The sequence below is a fragment of the Acinonyx jubatus genome, chromosome B1 (assembly GCF_027475565.1).
Source record: "Acinonyx jubatus isolate Ajub_Pintada_27869175 chromosome B1, VMU_Ajub_asm_v1.0, whole genome shotgun sequence".
In the NCBI taxonomy this organism is placed as follows: Eukaryota; Metazoa; Chordata; class Mammalia; order Carnivora; family Felidae; genus Acinonyx; species Acinonyx jubatus.
The window spans coordinates 168,827,048-168,841,769 of record NC_069382.1 but is presented as its reverse complement, the minus strand read 5'-3'; the positions used below and the strand labels follow the sequence as shown (position 1 = coordinate 168,841,769).

Genomic DNA, 14,722 nt, shown 5'->3' with positions numbered 1-14,722 from the left:
TTTTTATTAAAAAAAATTCTTAATGTTTATTTGCTATTGAGAGACAGAGAGAGAGGCAGAGCATGAGCATGGGAGGGGCAGAGAGACAGGAGAAGACACAGAATCTGAAGCAGGCTCCAGGCTCTGAGCTGTCAGCACAGGGCCCAACGCGGGGTTTGAACTCACAAACTGTGAGATCATGACCTGAGCTGAAGTCAGACGCTTAACTGACTGAGCCACCCGGGGGGCCCCAAGTATCTCTTCCTTTAGCTTCTCTAACTCTGACTCCTGGGTCAGCTGCGCATTTAGCTTCATAACTTAACTAGCTTCTGTTGCTAGTTAATGCATCACTGAAGTTAGAGCCTTAGAGGTGGTAAGGGACCTAAGCAGATTCCAGCTTGTCCTCAGGGGTTCCAGTTTATCTTTGCCCCTCCCCACTTCATTTTTTCCATCTGGATTTCCTGCCATGCTGGCTTCAGGCCCAGCACCAGACACAGAAGTAGAAGCCATCTAGAAACTACTTAACCAGTTTTCACAGTTGTGTAAAGTCAAATTCTATAACAAATCCTGTATCATTTCCAGTAGTACTGTTTCTCTGATCAAGTCTTGTTACACCATTACACACTGACAATCTTTGAGAATCCTTCCTGTCAGTAAGACATCTAAGTGTGTAATAAATGAAGAGTCAATTAGCCTATGCAACCTTCACCGCTAATTAAAAAATGTTTGTCTGGAGGGTATTTTATCCAATCATTTTTTTGTATGAGCTCATGTTTCTTATAATACTCAGCTCAAGCTAATCACTTGGATCTTCCCTCATGTTCTGTTTTAGTATATCAGATGAACACCAAGACTGGATAAAATGGCCTGGAAGTAAAAAATAAACTTTTAGGTCTACTGAATATGGGAGTACAATGTACAATACTAGTTAGGCTTGCTAATCAGCCTCTGAGAGTGATAGAATTAATTTAAGGGATATGGAATGCTACTATAAAAGGTATAAAAATTAAAATACGGTTAAAATTTAGAATGTGTGATTTTTAAAATGTATGTTGTAGAACTATTTTTTTACATTAATGTATAATTGGCATAGATAAAAATTTTAATAGAAATTTCTATCCCTACCAGGTAAAATTTTAAAAGGAATATGAGTAAACATTAAAAAAATATTTTTTTAAAAAAGTGGGGGGCTCAATCAATTAAATGCCTGACTTCGGCTCAGGTCAGGATCTTGCGGTTCATGAGTCCAAGCCCCGCATCAGGCTCTCTACTGACAGCTCAGAGCCTGGAGCCTGCTTCAGATTCTGTGTCTCCCTCTCTCTCTGCCTCTCCCCAGCTCATGCTCTGTCTCTGTCTCTCTCAAAAATGAATAAACATTAAAAAATATTTTAAAAACTAAATTAAAAAAAAGGAATAATATATTAATTGTCTCTTTGACCAGCACTAATTGGAGATGGAAAGTGAGAATCTTTAGAGCTACTTAAGCCAGGCCTTGCCTACTGCTATTGCAGAACTGGGTCCCTCATTTCAACCGATTGATTATTCAAGGATATCAGGCAGTCAAGCTGGTTCACTGGTAGCAGTTCCAGAATATAAGATCATGGAAAGCAGTGGCCCACCAGTGTCCAGTAAACGGCAAAATGCTTGTGAAAGAAGAGAGGAACAAGTGGGTCCAGGGGGCTAATTTATATGTGGTATTCCTGTCAGTGGTAGATTTGGATACAGAAAGAAGTCCTGCTCTTTGAGTGTATACTGACTCTTGGGCTATTACCAGCAGATTCACAATTTGGTCTAGTAAGTGGGACAGAAATGGTTGGATGATAAAAGGAGTACCACTCTTTGAAAATTTTTATGTAAGTTCCAAAGACAAACAAAAGTGAAACATGTTGCTGCTCACCAAAGAAACTTTATGCAAATCAACGTGGGTCAATGAAATGAGTTGACATTAGGGAACTCAAGCCATGTAGCAATGGACCAAATGATAAAATGTACCAGTGGCCTTCACTGAAACTCAGATTGTTAATAACAGTTCTGTTTACAATTAGCCTTTGGAAGTATTCCCAGGGGAGAAGGTCCAGTGCATAGCTGGCAAGTAAATAATATTGACCCTTTATCTATTGCTCCAGGGAACTTAGCTGGATATTGACAGAACTTGATACATATTCTGGATTTGGTTTTGCATGCCTAGTGACTGAGGCTGCTGTTTTTAAAACTACCAAAAAGTTGGGGTGCCTGGGTGGCTCAGTCGGTTAAACATCTGACTTTGGCTCAGGTCATGATCTCATGGTTCATGGGTTCCAGCGCATCTGTGCTGACAGCTCAGAGTCTGGAGCCTGCTTTGGATTCTATGTCTCCTTTTCTCTCTGCCCCTCCCCTGCTCATTCTCTGTCACTCTTTCAGAAATAAATGAATGGGGTGGGAGGGAGAGAAGGGTGGGAGATGGACACTGAGGAGGGCACCTGTTGGGATGAGCACTGGGTGTTGTATGGAAACCAACTTGACAATAAATTTCATATTATAAATAAATAAATGAATAAATAAATAAATAAAATATTAAAAATAAAATAAAATAATGAATAAATAAATTTATTAATTAATTAAAATAAAATAAACATTAAAAAAACTACCAAAAAGCTAGAACAAGAATATTGTATCAGTTTGGCCCTCTTAGTTACATTTCTTCAGATCAAAGTACTCACTTCTTTGCCCACATGGTACAACAATGGGCAAAGAAACACCACATTCAATGGACTGGGCTTATCATATTCCTTTTTCCCCTTAAGGAGTAGATTAATAGGCAATTATAACTAGACTAAACACAACAACTACTTTAAAAGATGCAGGGAAGACAATGGATTGAAGGATTTGTTTACAAACCTCTAACTTGTGTTTTGCATCTTAACATGAGGGAGACTGAAGTTGGGTCTCTATTAGACAAATTGTTATGCTTTTACAGTGGAAGTAGGGAAAAGAGAGTGGGGGATAATAGAGAAACAAAGACAAACTTTCCATAGTTTATGACGATTTTCTTTTTTAATGCTGTCTTAGTCTGTTTGGGCTGTTATAACAAAAAACATACACTGAGTGGCTTATGTACAACAGAAATTATTTTTCATAGTTCTAGAGGCTCGAAGTCAGAGATCACAGTGTCAGCATGCTTGAATTCTAATGAGGGCCCTCTTCCAGTTTGCAAACTACTGATTTCTCATTGCATCCTCACAAGGCACAGAGCAGATAGCAATAATCTCCCTCATGATTTTTATACAGGCACTAATCCCATTTATGAGGAAGGAGCCCTCATCTAATCCTAATCACTTCCCTAAGGCCCCACCTCCCAGTACCATCACATTGAAGGGAGGGCTTTTTGTTTTCATTTTCGTTTTTAAGTAGGTTCCATGCCCAGTGTGGAACCCAATGCGGGACTCAAACTCACAACTCTGATATCAAGACCAGAGGCTTAACCGACTGAGCCACCCAGGTGCCCCAGGGGAGGGTTTTGAAATAAATTTGGGGGGTGGGGATGGACACAAACAATCAGTCCATAACATATGAACTGGGCTGCTCATCCCTGGACTGGATATAAAATTAAGGGCTCCCAAGGCCGATAATCTAAAACAAGATAATGTCTACCAATTTAAACCTAATGCAAGAATTTCAATGAGATTGATGGGATAGAGTATCCCTTCCCCCACGTTGGAAGATAAGACTAACTCTGCAAATGTTTTGTTGCCTAGGAGACAGGATAGCCCCATTTTCTCTACTTAGTCTGATCCCCTACACTTGGAACGGCCTGAAAGGCAAATCCAAACATGTCTCATCTTGTTATCAGATACATGGACTAACCTACTGGCTGGGACAGAGAGAATTTTAGGAAGAAAGGTTTGGATTAAAATTAATGATTAATGAAAGAAAAGTAAAATTATTGCTGAGGGGAAAGGAGCCAATAAATGCCTTTTACAAAACAGGGCGAAATCTAACAATTCTAGTGAGGCTTAGAGAGAATGATATTCTGTCTTAGCTGAAGGACCCTGCCAAAACCTTCTCTCTTTTGAAGAGCCAGGAAATGAGCTGAAGAGAAAAAAACAAACAGACAACCTTCCAAGAGTGGTCTACTTTCTCAAAATGAATGAATAAAGTTGAGAGTTCTAACTATGACTATATTAAAAAATACTAATGTGGCTATATCTTTGGTTTTTGTTTCACAGGACATTATTCCTACAGAAGAAAATTGGACTAAGAAGAGGTAGACATGATTAATGATAGATTGATTATGGTTATTAATGTTTCAGCAGATGTATACTTTAAAGTTCAGATAGTTCTTGGGAATGCAAGCTGGTGCAGCCACTCTGGAAAACATTATGGAGGTTCCTCAAAAAACTAAAAATAGAACTACCCTACAACCCAGCAATTGCACTACTAGGCATTTATCCACGGGATACAGGTGTGCTGTTTCAAAGGGACACATGCACCCCCATGTTTATAGCAGCACTATCGACAATAGCCAAAGTATGGAAAGAGCCCAAATGTCCCTCGATGGATGAATGGATAAAGAAGATGTGGTATATATATACAATGGAGTATTACTCGGCAATCAAAAAGAATGAAATCTTGCCATTTGCAACTACGTGGATAGAACTGGAGGGTATTAGGCTAAGTGAAATTAGTCAGTCAGAGAAAGACAAAAATCATATGAGGACTTTAAGAGACAAAACAGATGAACATAAGGGAAGGGAAACAAAAATAATATAAAAACAGGGAGGGGGACAAAACAGAAGAGACTCATAAATATGGAGAACAAACTGAGGGTTACTGGAGGGTTTGTGAGAGGGGGGATGGGCTAAATAGGTAAGGGGCACTAAGGAATCTACTCCTGAAATCATTGTTGCACTATATGGTAACTAATTTGGATGTAAATTTTAAAAAATAAAATAAAAAAATAAAGTTCAGATAGTTCTGGATTAGGGAAGCAGAAGAATTATAAAGTCAGCATAAAAATTTATGCTGGTATTATTTAGTGGTTTAGTTTCTGCTTGAATTCCTATCATCTCCTTACTAATTATTGCAAATGTCTAGAATCTATGTATGACTTTCAATTCTAAGGCAAATTAATTTCTATAAAAATAAGGATAATTGCTTTGTTGTAAAAAGGTCTTGACCACAGATTAGGGTGGTGGACTGTACTCCAACAGTTGATTCCAACAGGGCAGAAATGAGCCTGAACTGTTTTGCTAAAGTTCCTGCATGGCACTGACCCCCTGGTCAAGGCATGAAACACATTGATTAATAGTGTTGTTTTGTAACCATGGGTCTGAGGAGTTTTGGTATATTTGTGATTTGTACCACTTTGTCAACAAGGGATTACTAACATCAGTGAGACCAGTGCTTTATAGCTGGTCTCAGCTCTGCTATTGAGACTGGTTATTTAGCAGGAATACATCTACATGACCAGTAAAATGCAATAAACTCCACCTAAGATTCCATTTTGGACCTTTTGCTTCCATGATATTCTGTGTACACATCTATGTTTCCTGATCTGAGAGAGAAACCTCATCTGGTCTCAACCCTTATGGAGGGCAAACAAAGCAGCCTACCCTGGCCTCTCTGGACCCCGACATTGAAGGAAACTTTGCTGTGATGCAATCCTTATTTTAATGCCATCGACACATTCTTTTTTTAAAATAGGCTGTAAATTTGTAAGGATCATCATTTTGAAACTTGTGAGTCTTCTTAAGCAATAAAACACTGTTTAACTATTACTGTTAGTGCATGTATAGATATTACACATTAACTAAAAGTATTCTTAAAAACTATACTTTTTTTTTTTTTTAGAGAGAGACAGTGAGAGAGAGTGCACAAGCAGGAGAAAGAGACAATCTTATTTTTTTTAACGTTTATTTATTTTTGAGACAGAAAGAGACAGAGCATGAATGGGGGAGGGTCAGAGAGAAGGAGACAGAATCGGAAACAGGCTCCAGGCTCCGAGCTGTCAGCACAGAGCCCGACACGGGGCTCGAACTCACAGACTGCGAGATCATGACCTGAGCCGAAGTTGGCCGCTTAACCAACTGAGCCACCCAGGTGCCCCAAAAGAGAGAATCTTAAACAGGCTTCATGCTCAGCCTAGAGCCAACTCAGGGCTCAGCCTCACAATGGTGAGATCATGACCTGAGCAAAACCAAGAGTCAGCCACTCAACCGACTGAGCCTTCCAGGAGTTCCCCAAAAGATATTCTAAGAAAATCAGGGCATGCATTTAGGGTATCATCAGGGGTAAGAAATGAGAGATGCCTAGCTGGCATTGGTTAAGTGTCTGATTCTTGATTTTGGCTCAGGTCATGGTCTCACCATTAGTAGAGTGGGTTCAAGCCCTGAAGCTAGTTCCGTGCTCCTGTACATGCTCTCTCTCTCCCTCCCTTTCTCTCTCTCTCAAAATAAATAGATGAACTTAAAAAATAAAATAAAATAAAAGATAAGAAAGGAAATAAAGGATGACAAAAAGATGTAATATTACCTAATTTAGGGGAAACATAATAAGCAGAATATTTTGACTGCAGAACCCTGCTACTTAAGAGGGGGTCAAAACTATTCCAGTTCCAATTAGAACCATCCTCAAAACAGCTGTTTATTTGAAATTAAAATGCTTGACTAAACTTCCAACTACTATTATATCATACTGTGGTTGGCCAAGAGTATGATCAGAGTCCAGAAAATGATTTTATGGTATTTAAACATCTAATCCTGGAGTTTCCCCTAACTCCAAGCTAAAGGCACCATGGTTAATGTCTAAAATGAGACAATGGGGAAATTTAAGAGGTATTAATGAATAAATTGGTATGTTCAGTGAAATATTTTGTAGCATCCCACATGAATTGAAATGGGATGAATTTGGAAACCCTCCCATGAAAAATTTTCAGTTCTTAAATATAAGTTGTCTAGGACTAGGGCAAAAGTTTTGAGTGAACATAAGATCAGGTTAGATCCAGCAGATAAGAATGAAAAGGAGATAGCTTTTGACAATATTTTGAAAGCACAGTGGTAAAGCAAAGAAATCTTACCCTCAAATTATTGAAACCAATGTATTTGTATCTGAACCAGGGACAAAATCTAGGACACAGTTTTCCCAAACAGAATGATCTATATGGGTGGAGGCCTGCTTTTCCTACTGGAAGACTGACCCTACTTTCAAACATAATTTAGGACCTGATATCATTTTCAACAATTAAATCATAGGACTACTGAGTAATATAAGACAGACACTGTGGTTGTTTAATGACTGAATAAACACGACACAGAAAAAGAACACACAGTCCTTGGCTTTGATAAATAGTTCCCCACCCAAATACTGGAAATCACATAAGTGGCAACTGCCATTAAATTATGAATGACTCTGTACACCAATTACTTATAAGCAGAGTCGATAGATCATCAGGGACAGTCTAAAATAAAACCTGATGGTCATTAGCCAGCAATAGTTGAGTATTTTTGATGTGCCAGCTCTTGTGCTGTGTGTTAGGTATAATATGTAATTCACAATAATGCAATAGCTAACATTATTATTATTACCTTTTCACAGATGAGGAAACTGAGAACCATAAAGTCACTCCAGCCTTCTGACTTCAGACCGTAGTTTAATGAACTGTGCAGAGGGACTAGTAGCAGCAATGGAGGAAGATTATCTGAAAAGCAAAAAGCAGCTCACTAGACTTTAATCACCAAAAGTGATTACTTCAAATGAAGGATTCATACTATCCCTTCTTCTATACATTATGCATAATGTCTATAAATCACAACATCAGTTAAATTTCTACTTTAAAATTTTTTTTTCAACTTTTTTTAGATTTATTTTTGGGACAGAGAGAGACAGAGCATGAACGGGGGAGGGGCAGAGGGAGAGGGAGACACAGAATCGGAAACAGGCTCCAGGCTCCGAGCCATCAGCCCAGAGCCTGACGCGGGGCTCGAACTCACGGACCGCGAGATCGTGACCTGGCTGAAGTCGGACGCTTAACCGACTGCGCCACCCAGGCGCCCCTAAATTTCTACTTTTATAATAAAGTATTTTCTTTTATTCTTCACTCATTCATTCTCTTCTTCTTCTTCTTCTTCTTCTTCTTCTTCTTCTTCTTCAACATCATCATCATCCAGTGTTAACTGTAAATTGTTCATTGCACTAATATACTAAATCTTAATAAAATAATCAACCAATCAAAAAGTCCTTACCTTCTATTTCCTAGTATGCTGAGGATTTTAACAAATGCCCACTTCCCTTCAGTAAAGCAAAACAATCCCTGCCTACACAAATTTTGACAAGATGCTGCACAATACAAAATAATGCAAAATAAAAATGTGTAAAACAGAGACTGAGAGCTAAGAGGGGATTCTTTGATTTTCTTTCTTGTATCCAAAAGGTACACATTTAAACTCATATTCTGAGAGGAAAAAAGTAACAAGAGAACCACTAAACTGACATCATGTAAGGCAGACTTTTTCAAATGCAACAGACAGGCATCTAATACTTTTAACTGAGATTTTACATTTTAACTGTTTTTGTTATATTAATAGTAAATATGCTTCAAGCAACATTTCTGAAGTCATCAGTGTACTCAGGAGATGCTTTTAGTGGTTTTCCTAGGAAAAAATAGTTTTTAGTTTTTTTTAAAAAATGTCTTATTATTTATTTTTGAGAGAGAGAGAGAGAGAGAGAGAGAGAGAGAGAGAGAGAGAAACTGAACGTGAATGGGGGAGGGACACAGAGAGGGAGACACAGAATCTGAAGCAGACTCCAGGCTCTATGCTGTCAGCACAGAGCCCGTTGCGGTGCTGGAACCCATGAACCGCGAGATCATGACCTGAGCCAAAGTCGGACGCTTAACCAACTGAGCCACCCAGGCACCCCCTAAGAATAGTTTCTAGTTTAAAAATATTTTTGTTGGGGTGCCTGGGTGGCTCAGTTGTTTAAGTATCTGACTCTTGATGTCAGTTCACATAGTGATCTCACAGGTTGTGAGATGGATCCCTGCCTCGAGCTCTGTGCTGACAGCCTGGAGCCTCCTTGGGATTCTCTCTCTCCCTTTCTCTCTGCCCCTTCGTGCTCATACTTGCGCTCTCTCTCTCTCAAAAAAAAAAAAAAAATAAGTTTTTTTGTTAAATGCGACACCAACACTTAAATATAATTAAGATCCATAGTTCTTCAAGTGTTCTTGCTTTTGGTTACACTTTTCCGTATACATTCATACAATGTGCTTTATTAGCCAAATATCCTACCATAATCAATCAGCAGGTAATTACTGAGCATTTGACATTTATAAGACTCTGATGGACACTGTGAAAGAGAAAGGGAATAGATGACAGGGCATTTGCCTATGAAGAACTACGCTGAGTGAGAGACTAAGAAAAACAAATGAAGAAGGAACTTTTAAAATATTCATCCCATGGCTATGGAGAAGCTGTTACTACCCTGGTTCCACAAATACCTGCCCCTCTGGCCACCCCTCACTTTCTTTTGCTGGTTCCCATCACTCAGCATTGATCTTTTAACATAACTCTTCCTCAATGTTCTCTTGTTCTTCTCACTATACACGGTCACCCTAAATGATTGCAATTCTTCCGTCTTCAAATTAACATCAATGCAAATAACTCCCAAATCTGTATCTCCTTGTGCTGTGGAATCGCATTTCCAAGTGCCTGTTGGATTCACTCCAATGGACTTTGTGGTTATCTCCTCTACATGCATCATACCCCAGGTCCAGAGGTAGGCTTCATTGGGCTAAGAATCTTATCCAACCCTTTTGCTAGTTATTGATTTAAAAGAGCACAAAGCATTCTTTTTGGTCTCAGGGAATGATTTAGTGCTGGGCATGAAATTTAATCTAGGCATTGACAGGTGAAGAAACAGAGCCACATGTAGAGATGGACTCTTTTTTCCCCAACTAGTGTAAGGCAGGAAATGTTTTTTTCTCCTATATAGGTTCTTTGGCTAGTCTAATAATGAAATTGACATTAGACAGATGAGCAGGAGAAAAATTTAATTCATACTTACAGGAGTTCACAAAAATATCAGACTCAAAGAAGTGACCAAAGCAGGCAGGTTTTATACCTTTTATTTTATTTTTATTTTGTAATGTTTTTATGAGAGAGAGAGAGACAGAGTGTGAGTGGGCGAGGGGCAGAGAGAGAGGGAGACACACATCCCGAAGTAGGATCCAGGCTCCGAGCTGTCAGCACAGAGCCTGACTTGGGGCTAGAACTCACGAGCTGTGAGATCATGACCTGAGCCAAAGACAGACTCTTAACTGAGCCACCCAGGAGCCCCTATCTTACATATTTTTTAATGTTTATTTTATTTTTGAGAGAGAGAGAGAGAGAGAGAGCGCATAAGCCAGGGAGGGGCAGACAGGGCAGGGGACAGTGGATCCAAAGCAAGCTCCACGCTGACAGCAGCGACCCTGATGTGGGGCTCAAACCCACGAGCTGCAAGATCATGACCAGGGCCAAAATCAGATGCTCAACTGATGGAACTACCCAAGCACCCCATTTTTTATACCTTTTAGACAGAGACAATAAATTTGTGAAGAATTGAAAAGACAAAGAAGTGTGGGCTCAGAGTAGCAAATTCATGAAGAAATAACTAGGTTTGTTTCTATAAACTTCTTGGCCCAGAATGTCTTATCTCTGGCAATAAGAATCGCTTTCTACCCTCCAAATGCAAGGAGAGTATGCTTCACATGGGGAATTGTTTTCCATCTTTAGAGGGACAGAGGATCAGAGTCTCTTTCTTACACTGGTTGTTTCTTAAGTAACTTTAATTCAAAATAATCAAGATGCCAAAGTGGTGTATTTGGGGGCAGCGTGCCCCAAACCCTATCAAGTCTTGTGCAAGTATGAGGCCAGAAAATTTGCAGCAATCTTAAAAACCAGCCTAAGTAAGAGACTGATACAAGGAAGAGAACAGAGGCGAAAGAAGGGAAATGGAACTGGAGATACTTTAGGTCAACCCTGAAGCCCATCCCACCTCTGGATTTCTGATTTGGGAACCAAATGTTGTCCTTATTATTCCAGCCTATTTGAGTAAAGTTTTATGCTGCTTGCAGCCAAAATAATTCTAATTGACATATTCATCTAAATAGGTCCCTTACTGGCACCACATTCCAAGATATCTAGAACTGAATTCATCAAATTTTCTCCCAAACCTACTCCTCATTTTGTATTTCCACTGTTGCTTAATGGACTCATCATGGACATGATCACTTAAGCTAGAAATCAGTTATTTGGGATTTCTCTCTCTTTCACAACCATATTGTTCTGTAGTTTCTGCCTCCACAGTCTATCTCACCTCAGCTCCTTCTTTTCATCCCTTATTGTCATCTCCCATGGCCATCACCTGTGACCTACAATATTGTAATACTTCCTAACTGGAGTTTCCCAAGTTTTATCTTTCCTCTTCTTTCAATTCATTCAACACATTTCTTTCTGCCGGTAACTTTTAAAGTAGAGATAGAGTGGGGAAAACATTTTAAAAAAAAAATTGATGTCATAACTTTGCAGAAATTCCAATGGATTTCCATTACCTATAACAGCATTTTCTAAAATGTGTTCCACAGAACAATAGTCCTGGGGAAATATCAAAGAAAGGGTTTTGTGATCAAATACATTTAGGAATTTCATCTATGGGAGCCAAATTCTGAGATAGCTCTCAGTGATCCTTCCTGTCTCTGGGTACTTATTTCCTTCTGTGGTGCCCTCCCACACTGTATCAGGGTTGGTTTATGTGAACACTAGAATATGGTAGAAGTGATGGTATGTCACTCCAAGGTTAGGTCATAAAGTCTAATCTCTCCGTTGGTCTTTCTTGGATCATTCATCATGGGGAAGCTAGTTGCCATTTCATGCAAAGAGGTCCATGTGGCAAAAAACCAAGGCCTTAAATTAACAGCTAGAATCTACTTGATGGGATTATACTCTTTTTCTACTGGAGTGTTTAAAAGAACAATGGTGGAAGAGCCCTTTCCTCCTTACCAATGCAGATTAAGACAACAGACTCTGGTGAAATAAAGAAATAATTATTTACAAAGGAAACTATAATATACAAGAGGCAAGAGTTAACATATCATCTAACTTGAGCTTCCCTTTGCATTCCAGAAGGGAAAGCACCCGAAGACTTCATTTGGATAGAGACTTCATGGGGCCCTTCCCTTCATTCCTAAAAGAACAGTCCAGCCTCTTACCCCTGCCTCTTCAAGATAGTCCTACAACCCCATACTATCCTTGGGAGAAAACCTGTTCCTGCTCCTTCCATAGGAAAAGATTTCTTCCCCTGGAACTTTCTCCCTCCATCTGCCTCAGTCTGCCTATTATTTCAAAAAGGGACTGTAAGAGTAGAAAGAAGTCAGCACAAGTCACTATAAAAAGGCTGATAATATTGCATATCACTACTTACCTGCTTCTGTTAGGCAAGAATTTTTCACCAGTGGGGTACCCAGTCTTATTGACTCTGGTCTCAAGTAATTTTCTGAACTTCAACTAGGTGAGCAGCAACACTGCCAGTCCCTTATTTATAAGGGTCATTTATAAGGTAAGTATGTCTCCGAAGGACTTGCATTAATGGTTTTTCCTGAAGATATCAAAGTCTAAATTCATACCGAAGAAAGAATGTGTCCTCTATTATCAAGACTCCCCATTGTGTTGGTTGCCTGGGTGGCTCAGTGGTTAAGTATATGACTTTGGCTCAGGTCATGATCTCCCAGTTCTTGAGTTCGAGTCCCATGTCAGGTGAGTTTGAGGCCTGAATTGGGTGAGCACAAGCCCTGCTTTGGATGAGCCCCACTTCCCTCTCTCTCTCTCTCTCTTTCACTCCCCCTTCTGGGATTCTCTTTCTCTCTTCCCTCGCTCAGTTGAGCCCTCTCTCTCTCAAAAATTAAGATATAAAACATGATTCTCTGAGAGTTCATAGTTTGATATAAGATTGATTATTGAGAAATTGTTTGGCCAGGTGTTCTAACCCTGCAGGCTAAACCTCAATTTGCTAAATGAGCCTCTTTGATTTCCTAGTCCTCAAAGCACAATTAATAAAATTTCCTCAGAGTCTTGAGCCATGATTTCCTGGGCTCTTAAGCATACAATATCTGATTTAGAAAAATATGTGATCTTTAATTCCTGTTTCCCTCCCTAAATCAATTTCAAAGATAGACTAATAGAAGTCAACCTCAAGATCCTCTTTAAAACTAGTTCAAATCCTAAGCAGCCAGCTCTATGCCATCTCCTCCTGGTTTTCCTTTAATTGCCAAGAATTAAAAGGTTCAGAAGGCTTTTTTTTTTCCAGAGAAAGAGAGAGAAAAAGAAAACAAAATTGACAACAACAATTGACTCTCAGCTATTGTGGAACCTAAAGTCCCAAGATTTTAAGAAAAAGAAGGCTCTAGGGGCACCTGGCTGGCTCAGGAGAGCTCGGTAGAGCACGTGAATCAGGTTGTGAGTTTGAGCCCCATGTTGGATGCAGAGCTTACTTTAAAAAAAAGAGCATCTAACCAAATAGTCCAGGCCAGTCTAGTTCTCCATCATTCAGATTCCCTTCAATTCCTTAGTAAGTCTCAACCAAGTGTTCAGACATAATCATCTAGTGAGGCATAAGCAGGACATTTGTCTACCCCCCTTCTACCAACGTACTGTCGAACAGTATTTGCACTTCCATGGTAACTCCAGCCCTGCCCCCCTTGTCCTCCCTCATTATGGATTTGATGCATTTCCAGTTTCTTTCTTGTAAGGTACAGTTGAGAGAAATAGGATGGCTGAGATTGGAAAGAAGAGCCAGGGCAGACCTACAGAGCCACTGATTAATTAGAATTAGAATTTTTCAAAGTAACATGATGGAGAGCCATGACATGGAAAATAGTTCCCATATATTATGTTGTACAAAAGAAACTTGCTTTGACCTCATTTTCTTCTCATTATCCCTTTGTTTCCTTTATCGCTTTTTGCAGGTTTTTGTTTCTGTCTTCTTTTTATTGGATTTGCATTTTTCATTGTGCCCTTTATCTTGGTAGTTCTCCTTCCCACCACCACCCTTTTTTTACACTGCTTGGTACACCGTAGAAATGTATATTTCTAAATTTGTTATACTGCACTTTTTGTTCTTGAATAGATACTGGGGAAGAGGAGTTCAGGATATGAGAAATTTGTGTTATGTTCATTTTCTGCCTCAGTAGAGAAATAGCGCCTTCTAGTGTTTGCAGTAACGTTTTGTATTTGCACCATTTCCATTCTGAAAAGTAAACCAATGCTTTTCCTTTTTTATTTCTCCTATTTATTAAATATATTGATAATATTATCATTTTTATTTTAGGGGCTTAAAATTCAGTATCATAAAACATTTATTTAAAGAGATGATGATATCCAACTAAGTAAAAGGATTAGAAAAAATGTATTTTACATAGTGCATTCCCCATTTAGCCGCCAGCAGTCACCAACGGGTGAGGAAACAAGTCACAAAATATGATTCGTGATACTGCCAAGCCACAAATAAAGAACTGCAAAAATTCGATGCTTGAGGGCCCCGTGAACAGGAAATGTTACAGAGAGGTTATTCAAACTTTCTCTTACTCAAGGCAACCCTTTCAGGAGTGATTTGATTGACATGTCTTCCTTGGTTCTGCTGCTCCTAAGTCACCTCTATTTCTCCTAGAACTGGCCATATTCTTTGGGAGAAGAGCTGTGCTCTCAGAGAAACAGATATATACCTTAAAAGATTT

The 14,722-nt window shown here is 39.2% G+C and overlaps 1 long non-coding RNA gene across 1 annotated transcript in view; it reads left to right on the top strand.

Annotated features, from left to right (window-relative positions):
* The window catches only part of LOC106985070 (uncharacterized), a 28,127-nt gene extending 20,330 nt beyond the window's left edge, over window positions 1-7,797 (top strand). Inside the window, exons 3-4 of the long non-coding RNA XR_003418832.2 lie at window positions 4,185-4,252; window positions 7,552-7,797. This is a non-coding gene — a long non-coding RNA (uncharacterized LOC106985070). The remainder of the gene's footprint in view (window positions 1-4,184; window positions 4,253-7,551) is intronic.
* The last annotated feature ends 6,925 nt before the right edge of the window (window positions 7,798-14,722 follow it).